The 19,295-nt window shown below is 41.1% G+C and overlaps 1 long non-coding RNA gene across 3 annotated transcripts in view; it reads left to right on the top strand.

Annotated features, from left to right (window-relative positions):
- The window catches only part of Gm36865, an 81,076-nt gene that overhangs the window by 1,457 nt on the left and 60,324 nt on the right, over nucleotides 1-19,295 (top strand). For 2 of the 3 annotated variants that reach the window (XR_391608.3, XR_882216.1), the window contains exons 2-3: nucleotides 8,284-8,344; nucleotides 16,439-16,621. This is a non-coding gene — a long non-coding RNA (predicted gene, 36865). Of the gene's footprint in view, nucleotides 1-8,283; nucleotides 8,345-16,438; nucleotides 16,622-18,825; nucleotides 19,062-19,295 lie in introns of those variants that run through there. The other variant, XR_391607.3, reaches the window with a different exon arrangement.

The raw sequence follows: 19,295 nt of genomic DNA, 5'->3' as shown, positions 1-19,295 counted from the left end.
TCTGTAATAGTGTCAGGTCTTGGGGCCTCCCCTTGAGCTGGATCTCACTTTGGGCCTGTCGCTGGACCTTCTTTTCCTCAGACTCCTCTCCATTTCCATCCCTGCAGTTCTTTCAGACACGAACAATTATGGTTCAGAATTTTGACTGTGGCATGGCAACCCCATTCCTCGCTTGATGCCTCGCTTGCTGGTGGAATTGCAAACTGGTACAACCACTCTGGAAATCCATCTGGAGGTTCCTCAGAAAATAGGAGATAGATCTACCTGAATTCCCAGCAATACCACTCTTGGCAGTTATACCCAAAAGATGCCCACCATGCCACAGGGGCAAATGTTCCACTATGTTCATAGCAGCCTTTTCTTTTCTTTTCTCTTCTCTTCTCTTCTTTTCTTTTCTTTTCTTTTCTTTTCTTTTCTTTTCTCTTCTCTTCTCTTCTCTTCTTTTCTTTTCTTTTCTTTCCTTTCTTTTTTTTTTTTTTTTTTTTTTTTTGGTGATAGCCAGAAGCTGGAAACAACCCAGATGTCCCATGACAGAAGAATGGATACAGAAAATGTGGTTCATTTACACAATGGAATATTACTCAACTAATAAGAATGAGGACATTTGAAACTCATTGCCTGAGTTTTGCAGGCAAATGGATGGAACTGGGAAATATCATCCTGAGTGAGGTAACTCAGACCCAAAAGGACATGCATGGTATGTCCTCACTAATAAGTGGATATTAGCACCCCACCCCAAAAGTGCCAAATACCCAAGATACAGCTTACAGAATTCAAAAAGGTCAACAAGATGAAGGGCCCAAGTTAAGATGCCTCAGTCCCACTTGGGAGTGAGAAGAAAGCAACCACAAGTGGGGAGAGAGGGACCTGGGAGGGAAAGGGAATGGGGGTGGGTTTGGAGAGGGGGACATGATCAGGTATTGAGTGGGGGGAAAGGACTGAAATCCCCGAGGGCCAGCAGAAAGAATAGAAACATGCAACCTTGGGAGGAAGGAGGTGGGGGGGGGGGCTCCAGAATGTACCAGAGACCTGAGAGGTAAGAGACTCAAAGAGAGGAACCTTAGATGAAATGCCCTACATTGGAGAGAGGGAACTTGTAGAGCCCAACTCCAGCAGAAAGACAGGCTATGGCAACTCTTATAAAGGAAAACATCTTAGCAATCCTGGGGTACGGTTTCAAAAGTTTAGTCCATTGTCATCATGGCAAGAAGCAAGGCAGCATGCAGGCAGACATGGTGCCAGAGAAGAAACCAAAAATTCTACATCTTGATCCTTAGGCGCAGGAGAGTGGATTCTACATTGGATGGAGCTCAAGCATAGGAGACTACAAAGCCTTCCCCTCACAGTAACATACTTCCTTCAACAAGACCACCTCTACCCCAACTAGGCTACACCTCCTAGTAATGGCATTTGCTATGGGCCAAGCATTCAAATACATGAGTCTATGAGAGCCATTCCTATTCAAACCACCACAGTGATGGTGGTGGTGGTGGTGGTGGTGGTGGTGGTGGTGCTGCTGCTGCTGCTGCTAGTGGTGGTAGAGAGCAAAAGAAGAACTAAGGAACCAAGAGGCCAGGGATGAGCAAGGAAACCAAGAGATTGTGTAGCCCAAATGGCTGAGTTATATAGGGAAGAGCAGCTGCGGGAAGGGCAGTGAAGCTTAGTTGTCAGGGAGGTTTTGGGTAGGAAAGCAGGGTGAGAAGTAGTGAGAGGAGCCAAGACTCTTTAACAGGGATTCGAGATGCTGTGAGAGACTGGTGGCCAGGGTCAAGTAGGTATCTCAGTTATCCATCTGTCCTGAGTTTGAGATCTAACAACAAATAAGAAAAACAAAACAAAACAAACAAACAAACAAAAAACCCAAAGGTTTCTTCAAGAACCAAGCTGCTACCACAGGATGAAACAAAAGAATCCAAAACTGTGGAATTGAAACAAGAAAGTCAGGACACATAGACCTGGAAAACTCATGTGACATTCAACCCTGTAGGGGCACCAGTATTAGACATTTATATTTTCATTCTATTTGGTTTGAATTTTGTTTTGATTGGATTCATGGTACATAAACATGCCTACTTTGAGCTCTATTTTTACATTCTAATCTATGTTTTTATTTTAGTAGAATTACACAATCTAATGATTCCAAAATATATCTTGAGGCTTGCGTACTGATTGATTCGGCAGATTCCAAAGCCTATTTCATAAAACTTCAATTTTAGAGCTGATCTGTGTCCATAAACATAACTAAGATTTTTACTAGGATGGCAGAATCTTATGTGCCAGACTGCTTTTGGGTCCACAGCTCTCTAGTGTTTAACCTTTCATAAACTCTAATAATGATGGTGTTTTCTGTGCCTTGTGGCTTTAGTGGGGAAAGCAACTGTTCTTGGATATAAATCAGTGGTCACTGAATAACCACTAAGCAAATGTGAGACTCTGCTTATTAAGCAATTGTCCCAGCACCTAATTGAAAGAGAAAGAATGAAAGTGGGCAGATAACTCTCATCCTCCTCTTTGTAATTATTTTCTTTCCTCCCTCTTTCTCTGTTTCTCCTTCTCTATCTCTGTGTTTCAGTCGCTGCCTGTCTCTGTCTCTCTGTCTCTGCCTGTCTTTGTCTTTGTCTGTCTCTCTGCCTCTCTCTGTCTCTATCTCTGTTTCTCTCTGTGTCTCTGTCTCTATCTCTGTCTCTCTCTGTGTCTCTCTCTCTATCTCTGTCTCTCTCTGTATGTGTAAAGAAGGGAAGAAGAGGAAATCCTCTATCTTAAGTGTCCTATAATTGCCAAGAGAAGTGGAGCCTGTCAGCCTCACTCTCCAGCTCTGCTTGGACATCTTAATCACAGGCAAGCAGTCTTTTAGGAATCCAGGAAAGCCACACAATTCAGAACATAGCCTGAGGTGAGGTGTCAGACTGTGGGACTCCTATTCTGGATTCCACAATAATAAGCCCCATTTGTGCTTTTGGTGGATTATCAACTTCTTAGCGCTTCAGTTTCTTTCGTTTTGAAATGGGGATAACCCTGTAACTTACCTAGAGGATTATCGTGAGGATTAAGTGAATCTATGCTTATGAAGTTCTTAGAAAAGTGTCAAGTGGGATAGCTTTACAGCAGTTGTTAGCCATGACTGTTATTTAAGAATCTGATGAGAGCTATGGACCCTCAGCCCACACAACCACAAACATCCATAGCCACTGAATTTTGCACACAATGCATCCACACAGTACAGGTGACAGCAGATGCTGGCGTGGATGTGGAGAAAGAGGAACACTCCTCCATTGTTGGTGGGATTGCAGGCTTGTACAACCACTCTGGAAATCAGTCTGGCAGTTCCTCAGAAAACTGGATATAGTACTACCGGAGGATCCAGCAATACCTCTCCTGGGCATATATCCAGAAGATGCCCCAGCTGGTAAGAAGGACACATGCTCCACTATGTTCATAGCAGCCTTATTTATAATAGCCAGAAGCTGGAAGGAACCCAGATGCCCCTCAACAGAGGAATGGATACAGAAAATGTGGTACATATACACAATGGAGTACTACTCAGCTATTAAAAAGAATGAATTTATGAAATTCCTAGCCAAATGGATGGACCTGGAGGGCATCATCCTGAGTGAGGTAACACATTCACAAAGGAACTCACACAATATGTACTCACTGATAAGTGGATATTAGCCCAAAACCTAGGATATCCAAGATATAAGATACAATTTCCTAAACACATGAAACTCAAGAAAAATGAAGACTGAAGTGTGAACACTATGCCCCTCCTTAGAAGTGGGAGCAAAACACCCTTGGAAGGAGTTACAGAGACAAAGTTTGGAGTTGAGATAAAAGGATGGACCATGTAGACACTACCATATCCGGGGATCCATCCCATAATCAGCTTCCAAATGCTGACACCATTGCATACACTAGCAAGATTATGCTGAAAGGACCCTGATATAGCTGTCTCTTGTCAGAGTATGCCTGGGCCTAGCAAACATAGAAGTGGATGCTCACAGTCGGCTATTGGATGGATCACATGGTCCCCAATGAAGGAGCTAGAGAAAGTACCCAAGAAGCTAAAGGGATCTGCAACCCTATAGGTGGAACAACATTATGAACTAACCAGTACCCCGGAGCTCTTGACTCTAGCTGCATATGTATCAAAAGATGGCCTAGGTGGCCATCACTGGAAAGAGAGGCCCATTGGACACGCAAACTTTATATGCCCCAGTACAGGGGAACGCCAGGGCCAAAAAAGGGGAGTGGGTGGGTAGGGGAGTGGGGGTGGGTGGCTATGGGGGACTTTTGGTATAGCATTGGAAATGTAAATGAGCTAAATACCTAATAAAAAATGGAAAAAAAAAAGAACACTGGTAATAGATGTGCCAGGATACAGGGAAGCAGGGGTAGGGTATGGTGGTAAAAAGCATCTGTGTAGTAGATTTTGAGCATGTGGTGCTCTATCCTAGGGCCAATGACGTTTCAAGAGAAAAACAGAAGGCGGCGGCTTCTTCTTCTTCTTCTTCTTCTTCTTCTTCTTCTTCTTCTTCTTCTTCTTCCTCCTCCTCCCCCTCCCCCTCCCCCTCCCCCTCCCCCTCCCCCTCCCCCTCCCCCTCCCCCTCCCCCTCCTTCTCCTTCTCCTTCTCCTTCTCCTTCTTCTTCTTCTTCTTCTTCTTCTTCTTCTCCCCAAGTATATCACTGAACACATAATGGGTTTTATGTGAGTGACCAGTGCTAACAGTGTTTTACAAGAGGCTATGCTGGAACTTCATGTTCATTTTAAAAGAGACTGTTCCAGAGTTTCCCTATGCAGGCCTGGTGTCAGTTTACTTATAACAGTCCGTGTTACCCTTGTAATCACACATAACTCTTCTCTAAGAGTATTCACTGCATCTTGGTTGCTAACAGTGTGGCTAGGTCATGAAAGATGTTAGCGTCATACATGAACCATGGTATTTACTTGATTTTATTTTTTCTTTCTAAAAGAGAGATTTACTCCTCTTAATTATATAAAGTTATAAATGATAAATAAGCCCTGCCCTATGAAAACACAAAGAAATCAACCACAACTTCTCATTTTAATTATAAGTCAAAGGACTCTGAGGTGTTTTGAGATCTGCTATTGCTTTTTCTGGCCCCAAGGAGACATTACTTGGTTAGGGCAACTAAATTAAGGATAGCTGAACATTCTGCTGGCTCTGGACATAAAATAGGTTTAAGAGCTACTTTTAGGCCGCCCAAGATCTAATTGAAAACCATGTAGGAAAGCATTTGCCTAAAACGGGTGCTAATATTTCCAAACAGAGGTATTTGTGGCCAAAGGCAGGAGTCTATCTGAAGGGATGGATGCTAAGGGAGTCAGCTTTCTGTTGTTGTGAGAAAATGCCCGAGAAAGCCAACTTCAAGGAGGATTTATTTTGGCTTCTGATTCCAGAGATTTCACTGCTAGGTTGTCTGGATCCATAGCTTTGGCCCTTGTGGCAAACATCACAGTGGGGCACGTGTGGGACTGTGGGACTCCCCAAGACTTTCTGCTCCTGACCCCCCTTTACCTAAGAAAATTTATACAACATCCAGAATACACATTTAAAAGATGAGGTATATGATAATAGACCACAAAAACTTCATTTTAAAACATTCTTTTGGTACTAATATATATTTATCTTTTATCAAAGATGGAAGCAATTTTAACACTAAAAATGTTTATTTTGTTTATTTTTATCCAAAGTCTAAATCTTGGGTGAATGTTTCATACTGCAGAATGCAAGACATTTTCTTCAAATGTTTTCTAAATTAAACAAAATTGTGTGTGTGTGTGTGTGTGTGTGTGTGTGTGTGTGTGATGTCCTTAGAAGCCAAAGGAGGGAGTCATATATCCCATTCCCTGGAGCTGGATATAACTCCAAGTTGCTTCTATGCTGCCCAAAGATTCTAGGAATTGAACTCAGGTCCTCTGGAAGAGCAGCAAGTACTTGTTCTTTGTTTCTTGACCACCTCGCTAGTCTATGATTATATCATATTTAATGGTGAGAGTTATGTTTGGCATAGGCACACTCCTCAAAATGGCAGAATTATATTGAAAACAACATGTCACAATCAGAAGCCAAAATTTATTGGATGATGGAATGGAGAGATGGGTCAATGATTAAGAGCGCTTACTGTTCTTGCACAAGGCCCACAAAAGAATGCACACAGCAGCCCAGATCCAGTTGCTGCTTCTAGCCTCTAAGTGCTCCTGCACACAGGAAGCACATGTGAATTTATTCAGACCCACAAACAAATAAGCATGAGAAACAATACAAACATTGAATTAATTTTAAAATGAAACCTAATTCTAACACAATTCAGATGGAATAACACTAGTTTGATATTTATATGTGTACTGGCTAGTTTTGTGTCAACTTGACACAGCTGGAGTTACCACAGAGAAAGGAGCTTCAGTTGAGGAAATGCCTCCATGAGATCGAACTGTAAGGCATTTTCTCAATTAGTGATCAAGGGGGAAAGGCCCCTTGTGGGTGGGACCATCTCTGGGCTGGTAGTCTTGGATTCTATAAGAGAGCAGGCTGAGCAAGCCAGGTGAGGCAAGCCAGTAAAGAACATCCCTCCATGGCCTCTGCATCAGCTCCTGCTTCCTGACCTGCTTGAGTTCCAGTCCTGACTTCCTTTGGTGATGAACAGCAGTATGGAAGTGTAAGCCGAATAAACCCTTTCCTCCCCAACTGCTTCTTGGTCATGATGTTTGTGCAGGAATAGAAACCCTGACCAAGACAAATTGGTACCAGCTGAGTGGGGTATTCCTGTGACAACCTGACCATGTTTTGGGGAGGACTGTGGAAGGACTTTGGAACTTTGGGCTTGAAGATCCATCCGTTGTTAAGAGCTCTGTCAGATGTTGTGTAGGAGCTTGGAATATAATGTTGAGAACACTGCAGAAGATGGAGGTCTGGTTTGTGAAATTTCAGAGGGAAAAATTAAAGACTCTTTTCAGGGCCATTGCTGTTTTAATTGTGAAGATTCTGTAGTTCTGGTTAGCTGGGGCTGAAGAATCAGCTGTGATTAACAAGATACCAGAACTACCAAAGCAAAAACTTTGCATTACTGGGACTATTGATGCTGGTTAGCTGGAGCTAAGAAATTAGCGGTGATTAAGAAGAGACCAGCATCATTGAGGTGACATCTTCTGGGAAGTGTTTTCTGAAAGCACAAAGAGGCTGTGTTTCAGAGATGGCCAAGGTTGTACTCCTGATGCAGCGGGACTTGGTAATATGTAAGGGTCACCCAGGTGGTACTGGTTTTGAAGGCATGACGGGGTCATTCAAAGCAGCTGAGGCTTGGCACTGTGAGAGGCTATGGAAGGCCATTGGTGAAGGTGCGGCCTGAGTTGCAATTGAAGGCCCAGGACTGAAGGGGTCACGCAGTGTTTTGGAGATGCCAGTATCATGAGATGACCACAAAGAGCATCAGCAGCAGTGGAGTACAGGCATCTGGAGCCTAGAGGATGACTCGTGTGCTACAAAGGGCATGGCTGGAGAAGTGACCCAAGCCCTTGGAGGAGCCCAGAAGATCATGAGTTGGATCCCAGACAGTGGACAGTTGGAGATTGACTTTTGCTTTTGATTGTGACTGTGCCCTGATATTTTCCCTCTTGAAGGAAGAAACTGTTTTAGTGGAGCCCACAGTTAAGAGACTTTTAATTGTAAAAAGACTTTGGATTTTAAAAGAGATGGATATTTTGAAGAGATTGAAATTTTAAAAATATGTAAAGACTGTGGGACTTTTAAAGTTATTTAGATCTTGGGGATGAATAAGATTGTAAGGGTTGAGGCTGACTAGTGATGTTTTTGTGTGTCAAGTTGACAAGGGGTCAATTGTACTGGCTAGTTTTGTGTCAACTTGACATAGCTGGAGTTACCACAGAGAAAGGAGCTTCAGTTGAGGAAATGCCTCCATGAGATTGAACTGTAAGGCATTTTCTCAATTAGTGATCAAGGGGGAAAGGCCCCTTGTGGGTGGGACCATCTCTGGGCTGGTAGTCTTGGGTTCTATAAGAGAGCAGGTGAGGCAAGCCAGTAAAGAACATCCCTCCATGGCCTCTGCATCAGCTCCTGCTTCCTGACCCGCTTGAGTTCCAGTCCTGACTTCCTTTGGTGATGAACAGCAGTATGGAAGTGTAAGCCGAATAAACCCTTTCCTCCCCAACTGCTTCTTGGTCATGATGTTTGTGCAGGAATAGAAACCCTGACTAAGACAATATGCTAAAGAAAGATGCTATTTCCTTCTTTCTTCTCTTTTCAGATTCAGCACATCAGGTCCTATGTCACTGCATTTGGAGCTGAATTTTTGTGCAGGATGAGAGGTAAGGACTGAGTTTTATTCTTCTACCTATAGCTATCCACTTTGATCAGCAACACTGGTTAAAGATGTCATTATTTCTCTGCTGTGTACTGTTGGCTGCTTTGTAAATAAAAATCAACGTGGCTTTAGGAGTGTGGGTCTATTTCCTATTCCATTGGTCAACGAGTCTTTTATTTTGCAATATCATGCTGTTTTTATTATTATAGCTCTATAACAAAATATTGAAATCAGGGATGATGATAAAATTGTATTTTTAAGGTTCTGTGTCTTTTATGTTTTTTATAAAATTTAAGTTTTTTATTTTCAAATTTGATGAGGAATTGCATTGGAATGCTGATGACATTGCATTGAATCTGCAGACTTCTTTTGGTAGTGCTGGGACACGTCTAAAATTGGAGTTATGCAGGAGGAATTCTGGGTGCTTATGAGAAAAGAAGACAAGAGACTTGTGACCTCAATTTTATCAAAAGTATGTAATTGTAGCAGATAAGAATGAGTTTACCCCAGATTACTTATTATAATTGTTATTTGTTTAAATGTCTCTATGGAAAACATGCCACATGAAGCTTTTCCTTGAATTCATGAGAACATTACCCAGATGATATTTCCTAACCTTTAGGTTATAAATTGTCTGATGCTCTGAATAAATTTGGCTATTGCATGAGACTTTAGTCTACCTCATTTTTAGGCTCCATTCTCTCAGGTTCTACTACCTCTAGAGCAGTAAACTGGTAGGATTTCCTATACTATTAATACTGTTATACTATTTCTATACTATTTATGCCACACTAATCTGTGAGTACTGCTGATCTTTCCCTCTTATTGTATGTTTGTTAAATCCTTGTTTTCCTTTAGTGTCTAGGAGTTTTTGTTGTACAGATCTTTCACTTTCTCCATTAGATTGATTCCAAAATGTTTTTGAGGCTATTGTAGACGTTATTAATTCCCTGATTTCTTTTTAAGCATCTTTGTTATTTGTATATAGGAAGGCAACTTATTTCTGTGCATTAAGTTTCTACTTTGCAGCATTGCTTCCTGTGTTTATCAGCTGTACAACTTTTCTGTTTGAGTCTTGAGGGTCTTTATGGGTAAAAGCATAGCATCTGCAATAAGGATGCTTTGACTTCTTACCTTGTTATATGTACCCCTTTCTTGTTGATGGCCCTAGCTAAGACTTAAGCACTATATTAAATAAAAGAAGAGAGAATGGACATTCTCATCTTGCTCCCGATTTTAGTGGAAATTCTTGGAATAATTTTCCTTTTAATTTTACTCTTGCAGGTGATTTTTGTGGTCTCCACATTCAGTAGTATGTTTGGCTATAAGATTGTGATTCATGGCTTAAGAACTTGGGTAGAGCAAAGCTTCATATCTTATGAGAGCAGGGGGAGAAGGAGAGGAGAAAGAGAAAGGAGAAAAGAGAAAGGGTATCAGAGAAAAGAGGGGGAGGGAGGGAGAGAGGGAGAGAGTGGGCGGGAAGAGGACAATCAGGCCATGGACAAGATTGTATTTTAAAGGTTCACCCCAGCCCCCGCCCCCATCTTTTCCAATTGTGTAGTGTCTCCTAAACTTTCTATTAGCTTTCAGTACAGTAACTAGCTGGAGGCTAAGCCTTTGATGCATGGGCATTTTAGTTATGGTTTCTATTGCTGTGAAGAGACACCATGGCTAATATTTATAAAGGAAAGCTTGTACTTGGGATGACTTACAGTTCAAAGGTTTAGTAAATTGTCATCATGGCAAGAATCATGGTGGCATACAGGTAGACATGATGCTGGAGAGGTAGCTGAAAGAGCTACATCAGCAGGCAACACAAATAGAAAGTGCCACACTGGTCCTGACTTGAGAATCTGAGACCTCAACACCCATCACCAGTGACCAACTCCCTCCAACAAAGCCACACCTACTGATATTGTCACTCCCTATGAGTCTATGAGGGAGATTTTTATTTAAACCACAATGTGTCTTCTGAGATATTTGAGATCCAAAGCCTAACAATTACCACTTCAAACTTATTGGGGAAAAGTTTCATGGAGAAGAGTTAAAAATAAAAAAAAACTTGTTTTAGTTAAAGATAAGCATGGAGAGCAATGCACAAAGCATAAGGTTATCCCTGGTAGAGCATTTGGTCAACTGCCTCATAATTTGTCTCTTTCTGGGACAATACAGCATATTTCCTGGACCTATCTCCATTGCTCACAGAGGTCCTTATGCATTGCTCTTTGGATACTGCATATTAAATCTTCTTGGCACACCAGCTCATCAATTTGTAATGTGCTGCAGTAAAATTATTCTGGGGATTCCCTAGGGTCTCTCTCTCTCTGGTTATTGACAATGTAGGATGAAACCTAACCCTGTTTCAAACTGCTCTAGGAGAAATTTGGCTTGGTCCAGTCAGTAATCTGTAGCTGTATTCCATTTTTAGCCACTCTGATCAGTAATAGGCCAACAACCAATATTATCAGGTTTTTAAGAAAGAACTATGTGAAAAGGGCGATCCTGTAGGAGTACCAGCAGTCACAATTAATCTGGAACCCCAAGATTTCTCAAACACTGAACCACCAAACAGGCAGCATACACCAGCTGATATGAGGCCCCCAACACACATATAGTAGAGGACTTCTGGGTCTGTGTTCATTCAGAGATGATGCACCTAACCCTCAAGAGACTGGAGGCCACACAGAGTTTAGAGTCAGGTGGGATGGGGGTGGGAACATCCACATGGAGACACAGGGGTGGGGATGAGGTATGGGATATGGAACAGTTAGAGGATATGGGTGGGGGACATAAAATATGGAGTGTAAAAATAAATAAATAAATAAATAAATAAATAAATAAATAAGAAAGGAAGGGAGGAAGGAAGGAAGGAAGAAAGGAAGAAAGGAAGAAAGGAAGAAAGGAAGAAAGGAAGAAAGGAAGAAAGGAAGAAAGGAAGAAAGGAAGAAAGGAAGAAAGGAAAGAATGAACTATGTACACAAATAGTCTAGGGCAAAGGCTTGGGTCCTACTCTGGCCTCTTGCACTGAAGGGAAACACCTCCAAATTCCAGGTACTGTAGCATTAATTGTATTTGAAAAAAAAAAATGAACTGGTTCCAAATTACCTAATCCTTTTTATCCAATGGAAATCTCTCAGTTTCTAGTAAGCATTTTAGTTTGACTCACCCTCCATTCTTTTCATCTTTTCCTTCCTTCCTTCCTTCCTTCCTTCCTTCCTTCCTTCCTCCCTCCCTCCCTCCCTCCCTCCCTCCCTTTCTGGTCTCTGCCTCTGTCTCTCTTCTCTCTGTCTTTTATAAGTACTTCTTCTCTGCCTTGCTTCCTCTTTCCTCCCTGTGTCCCTATGTCCCTGCCTCCCTGCCTCCTTCCCTAATTGCCTCCTTGATCCTCTGACTCCTTCCCTCTCTGCCCTCTTTCCCCTTCTGCTTTTCTTACCTTAGGCTTAATGTGAAAACAAAGGAAGGTACCATCGTAGCTTAAATTTATTTGGGAGAAAACCAGACCATGTTTGTGTTATAGCTAAATATCTACTGAAGAGAAGTGAGGCATTGAGACCCTGGGGGCTTTACTTTAGCATGATTTTTGCAGCCAACACTACAAACTGCAGATGTGCACAAGGAGACACAACAGAGACTTTGTCAGAGTCAGAGGACCCTGGATGCAAATACAAAAAGCCAAGAAATGAACTCTAGGCCTATAATGAATGTCTGTGGCTCAATTTTGTAGGTACTGTCTTGGAAGAAGTGTAAGAACATAACATCTCTCTGTACTTGTCTATATTGTGACAAAGTAACAATAAGAGACACATCTTACTGGGGGAGTTTTGTACAGTCAGCTAATACAACTGCCAGCATCTTCATCAGTCTATGACAGATCCCTGTGTGTTTGATATGAAAAATCCTGTGACTTTGCTGGCTCCTCTTCTAGTCCAGTAACTGTTCCCAATGCCTTCAGCTCCATCCCACTAACCTTGTCCAGGTCTCTTGAGTTCTCTGATGAGTCTTTCTCTGTTCTCTTTTTATTTAAAAGCTATTGTAATGGTGGCCATGACGGTAATTAGGGAAGCATGCGTTCTCTAAACCTCAATTCTTATGTTTGAAGGAGCAGCCTCCCAAATCCAGACTTCCTAGAAGTCAGAAGTAATAATACTGTCTTGACCACAAGGAAGTCTTTCATTCAGATAGAGCGGAACTTGTTTTTCTGGAACCCATACACCACATTAAAAAAAATGTTGTGAGGTTAGATTCTGTGGTAATTCAGCTCTCCATCCCTTCTTTAGTTCCCTAGAGTCCAGCAGTATCTTTCCCCACAGATGGGTCCTGTCCTTTCTACCTTGGGACCCTCACTATCCTATTTACATTAGGATGTTTAGTTGGCTCTTTTCTTTAACCTTCAGATAAAATGTTCAAGGCAGAGGCATCTATGCTGTCTTATTAATCTGTCTCTGCCATTCCAGTTGAACTAAATAACATGTGGAATATGAACATTTGTAGGGGATAGTCACTAGACTCATCAGATATGCAGTGATATTCCCATCAATTTGACCTTGCTGTTGACTTATAAAAATTAAAATACACACTATTTTTAGAACTAAATGTCTGTTTACTGTGGCTTTTATGAGCAAGGACATTCTGTAACTATCTCCTTTGCCCAACTGAAAAACACTGGTGTGAGGATTTTGGATCTGGAGCCAGAAGATGTGTCTATTGACTTAATTATTTTCATGTCACCATTCATTCATCCATCTATTCATCTATCTATCCACCCATCCATCCATCCATCCATTCATTCATTTGTATGAGGGTATTTATGGTCATAGTTGTAGTTTCATTGTCTATAAAAGGAAGATATTCTGGGTATGGGGAGGGTTTCTTTTGCTGTATGGGAATATAACCTGGTCAGTTGACTGTGGCCCTAGCTTTTGATCCCACACTTAGGCATATATGGGCTCAAAGTGTGAACAAAATAACCAAAATAAAATCATGGGTAAGTATTCTGAAGCAAGAGTGGTTATAATTTCTTAGGTTCCCATTAGTGAAACAGGGGAAGTAAGATTTAGCTTCTGTGGCCTAGGGCTGGATGAAATTGTGGCTCTTAGCAGGCATTCCCTCCTTCTTGGCTGTCTACTCTTCTCTCATACACTTGCAGAATCCCTCCAGCCATTGTCACCTGGTAAATGACAGCAGTGAGTGCTATTCTCACCTGATGAATGACAACATTGAGCAGCCTCTTGGCCATGGAGAAGCTGGAAAGAGAACAGTGGCTCAGATAAATTGCCTGACTTACCAGAGGGAACAGTGTGGGTAGGGTGAGCAGGTGGTAACATCAACAGAGAATTCTGCACTCAGACTGACTTCTCTGTCTCTGTCTTTTCCTGGGAATCCTCATATTTTATAAACATTCTTCAGAAAATCAGAAGGTAGATGATTAACAGGAATACTAATAGCCAATAACTGTATAGATCTTCTATGTATGAAGGTGTCAAAGCAAAGCAGACTACAGTGTTCACTGAAAAAGACTAAGAATCTGCACCTTGACAAACAGGAGGAGAGATAGTCAGGGGAAGATTGAGAAGGGAGACAGGGCCCAGGTTACAAAGGGTCTTGGCCATAGTCATCACATTAAGTTCAGAGCAGGATACAACCTGGAACAGAATGATGTTTGATTTGTATTTCTTACAGATGATTATGGGGCAAGCCACATGTCCTTGGAGCATAAGTGGTATTTGTCTGTTCCTTCCACCATGACTTAGGGTCAGCAAGCATTCTAGTGGTTGCATTTCTGATTATGTCTTTTAACCCCTCTAGGTATTTGGCAGTAAATCTCAATTAGCACATTGATAAACCAGATTGTGTATCCCTTTATTCATGTCTGTTCTTGTACTTCCTTTCTATAAAGGTGAATCTATGTGCTTATCTCTGCATAATGCAGAGCTTCTCAATATAGCAGGAGAATGGGAGACCTGACCACTTAAGTAACTGTCTTGGTCAGTGTTCTGTTGCTGGGAAGAGACATCGTGACCTTGGCAACTCTTATAATAGAAAGCATTTTATTGAGGCTTACTGAGTTTCAGAAATTTAGTCCATTTTCATCATGGTAGGAAGTACAGCCTCATTTTCCAGTGGTGGCTGCTTAATAATCTGGATTGAAGAGTGGGATGATGAGAAAAAAAAGAGTCCCTAGAATATTTGTTATAGATTTGTCATATGAGAGAAAAAACAATCCCTTGTTGTTCACACCTCGGAGACATCAACGTTACATTCCACCCTGGTATAACGTGACAAATCTTGACTGCTATGCTCATCTCACTGTGGACCTCCATCAGGTCTGAGAAGAGCAGAAGTCAGGCTGTGCTGAGAAAACCCGAAAATATTCCAATGTTCTGTTATGGAGGTGAGCACACCCAGCCCAAGCTTTAGCATTCCAATCCATGGCTCTGCATGAGATAGGAAAGAACAGCTCAGCTCACATAGGAATGGCTTCTATCTGTGTGCTACTTGCTTTTGTGTGTTGTCCATTTATTACCTGTCTTGAGATAACACTGTGATATATGGTGGGTTGTTTTTGTTTTTGTTTTTGTTTTGTTTTGTTTTGTTTTGTTTTTGTTTTTGTTTGTTTTTTGTTTTTGTTTTTTTCTTCCTTCCTTCCTTCCTTCCTTCCTTCCTTCCTTCCTTCCTTCCTTCCTTCCTTCCTTCCTTCCTTCCTTTCTTTCTTTCTTTCTTTGAAATTTCAGCTATTTCCAGGATGCTCACATGAAAGTGGACTTAGTAGAAACTAAATCCCAGCTCAAGTGTCTCTTGAGCCTCATGACCAGGATATGTGCATGCAAAGATTTGTTCAAATATAAAACAAAATAAGGCTAACCTGAAGAAAACACAAAATAGGAGGTCCTCGTTTGGAAAAAAGAAGATACATGACGACTTAACCTAGGGAACATGGCTGAGCCGAACCATCAGCACTCTTAGTAAGACCATTGTCTAATGCTCAGGAGTGAGGCAAGCACTTCAGGCGGAACCCAGACTGATGTGTTGATTCCTATGCAAATAATTAATATCAGTACCCCCTAGAAGCTGAGTTCAGAGAGGTGGGCACTAGGACACTGTCAAAGAGGTCCCTTGTTTGTGGTACCTAGAATAAGGAAGACCAAATTCTGTACACAACACATTCTATGGCTGCTGTATAGGATATTGTCTAGGAAGCGGGAGTGATGGTGCTATGAGGGATGAGCCTGAGCTCAGACGTCTCCCTCACACATTTCTATGCTAACATTCACAGCCCCAGTAAAGCTAGAAGGAATGTCTGTATTCAGACAGCCTTAGTAATCGCTGGATAATCCTGACCAAGTTACTAGACTTCAGTGACGCTCCATCCCTGACTCAGCTGATGTTATATGACAAAGTAACCATGCCAGGAAGTGAAGTCACCAATGAGAGCCACCTACAGAGTGGGGCTTGGTTATATTTGGTTAACTCCCCCACCAACCCCTGCACCTGTACTCCTAAAAATAATTAATTGGTTGTTGAAGCTGAGAACATGGGTCATTCCCATTTTGTCACATGATTTCTCTAAGAGAATCTTTTGTAATTTTTTTCCCTAAAGTTCCATGCTCCTCCCATCATCTTCACAGCCCTTTCAGCACTAAGTGAAGACATTCTGTTGGGATCTCCTTGATATGTGTGGGGTGTGCGACTTAAGATCGCCTGGTGTGCACCAAATTTCCTATTCCATTATAAAAAAAATAACTTTGTAAAATCCCCAGTAACATATTATTACACAATGACTCTCACTCATGGTGCAAGTGTGTGTATGTATAGAGGGCAGAAAAAGGCAAACGTTGTTGTTATCATTCAGATGATGTTTTTCTTTTTGTTGAGACAGGATCTTTCACTGGCCTGAAACCTACTAAGTAGGCCAGGCTGGCCAGGCACTGAGTCTCAGGGATACACACATTTCTACCTCGGCACTGGGCTTAGAAGGACTTTTTTTTTTTTAATGTGATTCTAGGAATTGAGCTCAGCTTGTTGCTGATCAAAACATCTTCCCAGCCCGGAGACAACATTCTCATTGTATTGTCATCTTTCTCATCTTGTTCTGTCTCAGGCATGCCTGTTGCTCATATCAGACAGTCCTTGAATTTTGAAGTATATATGAGAGAAAAAAAATGTGCTATCTATGCTTCGGTTACTGTAATCATCATTATCATCATTGTCATCATCATCATCATCTTCACCATTTTGCTCATGGTTTCTACGTGATCCACCATGGTGCCAAAGGTGTATCAAGGTGAGTGTCTATCTATGATTTAAGAGGTGAATGGAGGACCTATTCATATGGTGTGAAGCAGAAAACAGAAAACGTGAACTGAGAATGGAAGGTAGATAGGACTTCAAAGGCTCAGTCTCAGTGGTCTACTTCTGCCAAGAGCACCCTTGCTTTCTAAAGGGCTTACAAAACCGCACTACAACAGAGCATCCAGGACACGAGCATGCAGAGTCTAATGCAAAGTCAGACTACACAGGAAACATTAATGGACATATAATACTTGCTCACATGGGTGATAGGCATGGGTGTGCATTGAGTCTATGTGCATTTGTCAAAATTAGAATGAAGAGGCTAATCAATGGTATTACATAGATTTGCTATTCATCCACAATTGTGAATAAAAGAGCCGATCAAACATACATGCTTAGTACATTATTCATGGCCAACCTAATGGCCTTAGTGGCATAAGCGGGCTCCGTGGGGCTGGCTTTAGCTATCCTGTTTCCAAGAATGAAGGTATAAGAGAGATAGGCTACCAGGAATGACTCCAGAGGCCCACAACATTTTGATTTATTTCTTAAATTGTGGAAGTCTCTCTGTCATCATTTTCTAATCTGTCAAGAGACTCAGGAGAGCAGAAAACAGAAAGAAAATCCTTTAGAAAACTGAAATGTATGGAAAAAAGGAGTGGAGTGACCGGTGTTGAAATATTCTTTGGTGAGGGTTAGCTCAAAGAGGGGATTATTTTACCTTGTGTCAAATTAGTTCGTTTGTCTTCTATGTCCCTAAGTCTCAAGAATTGTAACCTGTGCCACTGAAATGAGTTTTAACTCAAACTCTTCCAAACTTCATTTTAGAGAGTCCTTGTGAGAAAAACATTTAGAAAGACTTTTCTGCCTCAATGGCTTTCAGCATGAAATTGTCTTCCATGGATCAGGAGCCATGCTTTGTGCCTAGCTATGAAGTATGTTAATGAAGATAACACAGACTCTAAAACTCTTTTCTGTTTGTATTGCTTGAATCTGCCCCATTCCTATCTTAATTCAAACTGAATGTTCATTAGCCATGCATTTATGAATCCTATTTTCTTGTGTGATAGGCAGACTATTGAGTGTGTTGTTGAGGAAAGTGGACAAAGGCCTTGGTTCTTATATACTCATGGCAGGAGGAGGCAGAGCATAAAAAATAACTGGAAAATGATGAATTACATGGAATAATTGAAAACATAAATACTTCAGGAAGTAGAGGCCAGGAGTACTAGAAGAGAGGAGGGCCAATAGTTTTGAAGAATCAAGAGAAGCTAGACTATAATAATGCCATCTGATTAAATTCCGGGAAGGGTATTATCAGGGAGAGCTCCAAGTACAGACAATAATTAGAACATAGTGCCCAAGGCAGCTCAATGTTTGTTATGACTTGAAAGCATGTCCCTAGATAAAAGGGACCAGGTGTGGGGCAGAAGGAGGTGGAGTTGCAAGGATAGTGGTCTACAATGATTGCTGAAAACATTAGCATTTACTCCATAAAACAAAGGCTTTAAGCCAAGAGTTTTTAATAGAGTTATTTATTATTATTATTACTAATATTATTATTGTATTCTGGGACTAATGTTATGTTGTAACTAGTAGATATTGAGAGTGTCAAGTTAATAAGGATGCTGACACTGAGTTAGGAGTTTAACTTGTAAGTTATTCAAGATAGGCCTAAAGGAAGCATAAAACTCAATAGAACAAGACTAAACAAACACTCCTCCCCATATTAAATCATGTACTTTATTCTCTCCCCAAACCCAAACTTTTCCTTCATGGCTCAAAATACTTTTATTGTGAGGCATTAATTCTAGCCTATTCGAGTTTATAAAGTAAATTTGATAAACGTTAGTTTCGTAGACTATTAATAATTGTCTGGTTTCCAATTTTGACTACCATCCTTAAGTTTTTAGGTAGCACTTTCATTATTGTTTCCAAACATTGTTTCATAGGTCTTATTTATCACTGAAAAAGTATTGATGTTCATCAGCAGCTGATTGTTCTTGGCTCCAAGTTGGTTATTGATTTCTGACTTTAGCATGCAGTGACTTGCTATACATATCTTAGGCTGGTCTAGAACTTTCTATTCCCAGAACTCAGGCTCTTTTAGTTTGAATACTGTGCTTTAAATGGTTTCTGAAAAAAAAAATTAACACCTTTACATCATTTGTTTGTTTGTTTTGTTTCTCTGTGTAGTTTCAGCTGTCCTGGAACTGGCTCTGTAGACCAAATTTGCCTTGAACTCATGGAGATTTGCCTGCTCCTGCTTTGAGCGTTGGGATTAAAGGCACTAACCACCACCATCACCTGCCAATCTCCATTATCTTTATAACGGAAAATTAAATAACCACTTTCCCATTTTTCAAATGTAAAATGTCTGCCTTGCAGGGTATGGGTTACCAAATATAGTCTGTTCAGATAGACGGTAATAAACTTTGAATATAGGTAGGCACCACATATTGTATTTATGTTTCAAAAAGTCATTTAATTATTTATTTATTATTATTTTTAATTTTTTAGATATTTTATTTTTTTACATTTCAAATGTTATCCCCCCCTTCCTAATTTCCCCTCCGAAAATCCCCTATCCCCTCCCCTCTCCTCCGGCTCCCCAACCCACCCACTGGCATTCCTCTATACTGGGGAATAGAGCCTTCACAGGACCA

The sequence above is a fragment of the Mus musculus genome, chromosome 7 (assembly GCF_000001635.26).
Source record: "Mus musculus strain C57BL/6J chromosome 7, GRCm38.p6 C57BL/6J".
Classification (NCBI taxonomy): Eukaryota; Metazoa; Chordata; class Mammalia; order Rodentia; family Muridae; genus Mus; species Mus musculus.
Note: the sequence above shows the minus strand (reverse complement) of the source record. Positions and strands in the feature narration are given on the sequence as shown.